Source organism: Zingiber officinale, chromosome 3B, assembly GCF_018446385.1.
Source record: "Zingiber officinale cultivar Zhangliang chromosome 3B, Zo_v1.1, whole genome shotgun sequence".
Classification (NCBI taxonomy): Eukaryota; Viridiplantae; Streptophyta; class Magnoliopsida; order Zingiberales; family Zingiberaceae; genus Zingiber; species Zingiber officinale.
Window position 1 is genome coordinate 39,651,156 of NC_055991.1, and position 8,076 is coordinate 39,659,231.

The window sequence follows — 8,076 nt, forward strand, 5'->3', positions numbered from 1 at the left end:
TTTTATATATTCCTTAAATTATACATAATTCTCTCAATTTAGAAAATAAATTTTATTTCTTAAATATTATAGAGGAGAGAAAAGAAATAGATAAGTTGATATATGATATATTGAAAAACAAGTATCTAAATTTAATAAAATAATTTTTTTATTTTAAATTATATATTTTAGATAGTGTGATCCTTAGCGTCTCTAATGAAACGTTTTTTTTTTTTCCAGATTTTTATTTTTCTCTGCCCAACGGATCAACGAAAATCAAGAGTTCGATGTTCTAGAATACCCAGCTTCTACTTCTCTCTTCGTTATGTTGGTGGAGGCCATCAAAAATAAAAGAAACCTTTAAACCATTTACTACTGATCTTTCTTGTTCAATTTAGACTGTAACTGGCAATTTAAGTACTTGGAGGCAGTTGGCATGGTATGCAGATTTGATTGAAGTTGCTAGGGCAAAATATTTAGTAATTTATTTATATATATTTTACTGTAGAACTGATAATACTGAATTATTGAGGATAAATAATAATATATTTTTCTCCGGTAGATTTGATTGAAGTTGTCCTCGGAGTAATGATGTAACGGCAAGTGTCTTTTCAATTTTACAAATATTTAAAAGTAAAATTTTAATTTTAATAAATTAATAAATAAATTGTTTTAATGAACAATAAATTTAAAAATATTAAATTGTCCTACGAGCATTTTCTAATTTATTTTAATAGTTAATAATTTTTTTTTTTATAAAATCAGATCAGCTACTGGACATTAATTAACGTAAATTGAACTGGCCGTAACTGATACCAACGTATTGTAGATTTGATTTAAGTTCACTACTCCACTTGTAAGAATAAGTTGCCCTATAGACTTAAAGTTTATCTATTCGCCATCAATGCACACAAGTTTTTCTTATTGGATTCAATTAAATTAATCCTATCCATTAATAGAGCAACCCTATGAATGATCTATCTATTTAATCTATATTATAGATGTCTATCTATATTGTCTATATCTATAAATATATTATTATTAATATAATAGTCAAAGTTGCGCTCCTAAGCATCGTGAGTCGTGGAACCCGAATGGGCTATGCTTATGAACATCCCGAGTGCCCAAGTTGCCTAACCCGAATGGATAGCGCTCCCAAGTGTCTAGTCATCGAACCCAAATGAATTGCGCTCCCAAGCACCAGAACGTTGATCGCTCGATCCCCAAGTGGTCAAATCCCCAGTGTGGAGCACCTCGAGTCCGAATGATTTGAGTTATTAGTATAAGAAGTATCAGGTAATTAAATTTATATTTTAATAATGACAAAGAGTTTAAATTTAAGTTGTCTTGTTATCTAATAAATGTAAATAAATTTATAAGAAAGTCTTAAGTTATCTTAGATAAAAGTCTTGATGGATTATAGATAGGTGAAAAGTCCTTGCCGTGGTTAGACAACGAAGTCCTTAACCGGAGGACTGGACAAAATATTGGTGGGTCGAGGACTTTGGGTGAAGTCCTATAGTCGAGGACTTTAAGTGAAAATTCTGGGGGTTGCGAATACCAGATGGAACACTGGACGAGTCATGGATCGAACATTCAACATAAAGTCCTGAAGTCTCGAACGTTGAGCAAAAGTCCAGATGATATGGAGGACAGTCTAGTAAAAAGTAATTTCTCTTGAGAGGAATAGGTGAGGACGCCTTCCCCAAAGAGGGAACAGTAGCCGTCGGTCTGACCTAGAGTTTTATGCGAAACTCAAAGTCAAAATTGGACGGTCTAGAAGTAATCAAAAGTTAATTTTTATACTGTTTATCTATTATTCTAACTCCATTTTGTTGGGAAACTAATATTTTTGTAGGTAGAAGTTGTTACCTTGTTCGGTCAACAAAACATCGGGATTAGCAGACTGAACCCTAGTGATCAAATCAGCTCACGGCTAGCCTTAACAAAGGGATTGATCGACCGAATATCGGGTTCAGTTGACTGAACAATGGATAAGCAGCAGACTGATCGGACCGGGTTGATCGGACCAGAGAAGCCGGGGATCATCGGTGGATTGGTCGACCAAACGAAGACTCATCCGAAGCTGCAGCATTTAGACATGAAGTCGGGCTGATTCAGGTAGGATCAGTCGATCGATCAAGGGGATCAGTCGATCGATTAGCGTCTAGTCAAATGCTGATCCTGAGATCAATAGATATGGATCAAGTCAAACTCGGCTATAAAAGGAGGTCTCGACTAGCACTTTGTGACAACGAATTCAAACAACTTCTGCCCTTGTGCGCTACTCTAAAGACAAGTCCATGAAGTCGTAATATTGTTCTGACGACCGAAAGCTCGCATCTCCAACCCTCTATGTTGTCGGTATAGTTTTTTATTTATTGCACTTAATCTACTCAATTGTAGTTGCACTTGTCTTTGTAATTCTCTGAATTGATAGTGAATTGCCTAAAGTAAACACTCAATGAGTGTGGGTCTTAGAGTATGAGTCATCACAAGCTCCCAACCAAGTAAAACCAAAAGTGTCAGCTTGGTTTTTGATTGCTTGATTTTCTTTCTTACTATTCCGCTGTGTTTACTTTGCTTTGCGAAAAATGAATGTGAAAGTCACGAGCATTATTCACCCCCTCTATCGCTTTCGATCCTACAATTAGTATTAGAGTGAGACTTTTGAATCAGTTAAACCACCATTTAAGCAACTTTTTCGTGGTTTAATTTTTAAATTTTTTGAAATCGATCAAAAATGATATAATTGCCCCTTTCGATCATTCTTTCTTGTAATTGATTTTTTTCTCAAAGTTGGTGTAACACCACTTGAGTTCTTTATTATTTTTTTCTTCTTTATACCACACTGCTAATTCAAGACTATGCCTCGGGACAAGTTTTCGTATTTTATTGTGTGCAAGATTTAACTTTCAATGGCTTACCAAGAAAGTTATAGCACTGCGCGACCACAACTCTTCTCCGGTGAAGATTTTGGTAATTGGAAGAGCCGAATGAAGTATCATATCAAAACACAAGTCGAGATGTGAATCATCATCCAAACCGGCTTCGTGCTTCCACTCGACGGTACTGGAAAACTAGTATTATGTGAAAATTGGGTCAACGTGTAATGAAGAAGATCGGACCTGATGCAAAAGCAACCCATACCCTTCAATGTTGCTTAACTAAAGAGAAATTGAACTGGGTTGACCCCTTCAACAGTGTTAAGGAATTATAGGAAAAGCTTATCGTGTTGCACGAGGGCACCTCTGACACTAAGGTAAGCAAATGAGACTTGCTTTTAAATAAATTATATAATATTAAGATGCAGGATGATGAGTCGGTAAATTAACTCCACGCTCGGATCCAAGACCTGCTTAACAGACTCCATGCGATCGGATAAAAACTAGAGAATCACGACGTCATCAGGTATGCCCTTAACGCTTTTCTGAGTAATACCTTGTGGGCATCGATGGTAGATGCTTACAAGGTATCTAAGGATCTTTTTTTAATTAGACTAGATGAGCTATTTTCAGAATTTGAACTTCATGAATAGACTAATGCACGTCCGATAGAGAAAGGTATTGCGCTAATTGCAAGTGCAAGTACAAGTTCAACTCGAGTCCGAAGACAAATCAGACTCAGAAGATGATAACGAAATTACCATAGAGCTTGTCAACCTAGTACGAAAATTGTATAAGAAAAAGAAGGGCTTCACAAAATGCGAGATCAAGAAGGTAATCCAGTCAAAGACAATGCAACCAAGTCCAACCACAAAAGCCAAGTCTGAAATCACCTACTACGACTACAACAAGAAGGGATACATCAAAGCGAACTGTCTAAATCAAAAGGAAATGAAAAAGTAGTGGAAGAAGAAGGCATTGCAGGCAACGTGGGATGAATCTTCATTGGAAGACTCTGACGAAGATCTTGATCAAACGAGCTTCCTCATACTTCCAGTCCGAGAACAAGTCATCAAATCTGAGTTCGAGACAGAATTAGAAGCTAAGTCCGAGTGAAGCCATGGATCCGTATCCGGTTCAGAAGGTTCCAAATCCACTATAAACATCACTCTGATTAGATTGCATAATTTGATTTTGTACTTGTCTAGAAAACTAGCTAAATCTAATCTCCGGGTCAAGTCACTTCAAGAGGAGGTCAAAGCTCTCAAGGAAGTGACTAAACCAAACTCCTTGATCGAATCTATTCAAGCTAGAACTTCAACTCAAGTCCAACAACTTGAGGAAGAAAGTTCTAACTTAAAAAGTCAAGTGAAGGAACTTAGGGACTCATTGGAACAGTTTGCTTTAACTCCCAAATATTTTGACCTAATTCTTGGGAAATAAAGGGCCGTATACAACCAATCCAGACTTCGGTATAAGGCTAAACATAAATTCAAATCTTATCTATCTCTTGTTAATCAAACAAATATAAAAGTGGTTCAAGCATGGGTCCCTAAGTCGATTTTTGGTCCTAGTCTTCCGCTCCATTTTCACTTGCATTGGTCCGGGTGTTCCGATCTGGCTCCGCTCGCTTGGGTGTGTTGGTGCAATAAGCATCTGACGATCGAACCTAAGTTTTGATAATGGAAAAGAGTTCAAAGTTAAGGTCATTTGTGATCTAACATGTTTAAATGAGTTTGCAGAAAAGTCCTAAGTATACTTAGGCAAAAGTCCTAGTTGTGGTTAAGCAGGTGGAAAACCCTAGGGAGTGGTAACCCTAGGCGGAAAGTCTTGGCGGGTCGAGGGCTTTGGGCAAAAGTCCTAGAGTCAAGGACTCTAGGTGAACAGTCATGGTGTCGCGAACCAGGTGAAAGACTGGGCAGGTCGTGGAGCGGATGTCCAGCAGAAAGTTCTAGAGCATTGGGCGCTGAGAAAAAGTCCAGTTGGTCTGGAGGATCAACTGGCAACAGGTAAACTCTCCTGAGTGGAGTAGGTGAGGACACATTCCCCGGTGAGGGAACAGTAGACGTCGGTTTGACCTAGGGTTTCCAGATGGGAAATCCGAAGTTAGAACCGAACAATCCAGAGACTGTCAAATACTTATGTTTGACTTATTTTGTTGTGTTAAACTCTGTCTTGCAGGATTTGATTTGTATTTTGGACTAACCTATCTTGCAGGGGATGAAAAAGAAGCAAAAGGCTCAGATAAACAGTCCTGAGGCACCCTCTATGGAGCTTGGAGGCGCCTTGGGTCACTAGTTGATGACCTCCGCGCAGCAGGGTAGAAGGCGCCCTCCATGGAGCTGAGGGAACCCTAGATGCTGGGCAGAGGGCACCCTGGACGCAAGTGGAGGGCGCCCTCCATGCGGTTGGAGGCACCCTGGGGCGGATAAGCGGTGAAGAGGTCAGAGCTCATTCACGCTGCGAATTTAGTGCAGACGGTGGCGCCCTCCATGGTGTTGGAGGCGCCTTCAACAGGCTTTATAAGGCAGGTTCGAGCAGAAGCAAAGGAACAACTCAAATCTATGATCTTTCTTCTGTGTGCTGCTAGAAAAACGTTCCGATAAAGTTGTGACAAGACACCGACAACCCAAAGCTTCAAAGTCTACTGTTTTCATTGTCGGTATAACTTTCGTTATGATTTTACTGTACTTAATCGCTGTACTATAAATTGTAATATTTCTGGATTGATAATGATTACCCAAAGTAAACGGTCAACGAGAGTGGGCTTGGAGTAGGAGTCGCCCCAAGCTCCGAACCAAGTAAAAAACTTGGTGTTTGTGTGTTTCCATTATTATTTACTTTTCCACTGCATTTTACTCTAAATCTTTTCCAAAATGAAAGTGAAAGCCACGAGCGCTATTCATCCTTCCTCTAGCGCTTTCGATCCATCAATTGGTATCAGAGCGGGGTCGCTTCGAATTAGTGAAACCACCATTCAAGCAAATTTTTTGTGGTAGTTTTCAAGTTTTCGGAGTCGATTGGAATCGGTAAAATTACCGCCTTTCGATCTATTTTTTTTCATAATCAAATTTTTTTCTCGAAGTTGGTGCAACACCACTTGAGTTCATGCTTTAATTTCTTAATCCTGCACTACTAATCTAAGACTGAGTCTTGGAACAAGTTTTTTATATTTTTGTGTGTGCAAGATTTTTTTTCAACAATGGCCCATCAAGAAGGCTACAGCACAGCCCACCCGCTGCTCTTCTCTGGTGAAGACTTCGGCTACTTGAAGGGCCGAATGAAGTCCTACCTCCAAACTCCGTTTGAGATGTGGATGATCATCATGACTGACATCACACTTCCACTCGACGGCTCAGGAAAACCACTATCATGTGAGAATTGGGATGCAAGTACCATAAAGAAGGTCGAAGCCAATGCAAAAGCTACATGTACCCTTCAATGTGGTCTAACAAAGGAGGAGCTGAATCGAGTTGGACCATTCTCAAGTGCCAAAGACTTATGAGAGAAGCTGATTGAGCTGCATGAAGGGACTTCCGACACAAAAGTAAGTAAAAAGGATATGATTTTTAATAAATTATATAACATTAAATTACAGGAGGGTGAAATAGTAAGTCAATTGCACACACGTATCCTAGATCTCCTCAACGGTCTCCACGCAATCAGACAGAAGGTGGAGAATCGAGACATAATCAGGTATGCCTTAAACGCTTTTCTGAGGAATACCTTGTGGGCATCCATGGTAGATGCTTACAAGGTATCCAAGGATCTTTCTTTAATTAAGTTAGATGAACTTTTTTTGGAATTTGAATTACACAAACAGATTAATACACGCTTTGCCGAGAAGAGTATTGCCTTGATTGCAGGTACAAGCAAAACCCGGGAAGCAAAAATAAAGCGTAAAACCGAACCAGAGTCCAAAGAAGAACCGGACTCAGAAGATGATGACGATGAGATAGAAGCCGAACTTATCAACCTAGTACGCAAGCTCTACAGAAAGAAGGAGGGGTTCACAAAGAAGGATATCAAGAAGGTGGTTCAGTCCAAAAAGGTACAAACGAGTCCAAAGGTAAAGTTCGAAGTAACCTGCTATGGGTGAAATCAAAAGGGACACGTCAAGGCCAATTGTCCAAACCTAAAAGAGGCAAAGAAGCAGAGGAAGAAGAAAGCATTACAGGCAACATGGGATGAGTCCTCTTTAGAAGACTCAGAGGAAGAGCTCGAACAGATGAGCTTTCTTGCACTAACGGCCCGGGAACACATCGACGAATCAGAGACCAAAAGCGAATCAGAAGCTGAGTTTGAGCGAAGCTACGGATCTGTATCCATTTCCAAAGGACCCAAACCCACTGTAAGAAATTCACTGCATAATTTAGTTAATTATTTAATGCGCAAGTTAGCTAAATCAAATGTCTAGGTCAAATCACTTCAAAAGGAGGTAACATCCCATAAAGAAGTGACTAACCCTAGCTCCTTAACTAATCTCATTCAGACTTGAACCTCAACTCAAGTCCAAAAGCTCAAGGAAGAGAATTCTAGCATGAAAAATCAAGTCAAAGAACAAAAAGACATGTTGGAACGGTTTAATTTGGGCTCCAAGAATCTTGATATGATTCTTGGAAAACATCGAGCCGTTTACAATCGATCCGGACTTGGATTTAAAGCTAATAGAAAATACAAATCTTATTTATCCCTTGTTAATCGAAATAATAGAAAATTAATTCAAGCATGGGTCCCCAAGTCAAACTTTGTTAATCAAGTTGGACTTGGACACAATTGGGTCTCCAAGGTTCAAATTCATTACCTTGATAGACCCTATCGAGGCTATGATCCAAGGGAAGCCAAAAGAAAGACCATTTTTATCAACAGATAGAATTGTTTGATAATTGCTTTTATTATACATGCTTAAATTAGGCTAGATAAGGACCTAGGAGTAATTTACACATGACTAGTTAGACCTAGGGGTTTCAAAAGGAAAATTAAATATCCAATTTCTTTGAAAGACTTTGTCTAGAAGTGGTGGATGATTCCATACCCAAGAAGGTCTAGTGCCTCGCCACAGTCTGGAAACCAATATTTGAAATGTATATTTAATTGACTAATTGAAAAACTTGAGTCTAATCCAAATATAAATGAATCCTTAGACATAATTTAAATCAAAGATAAAATTAACTATCTCAAAAAATCCATAAGGTTCCTTGATTGATAACTT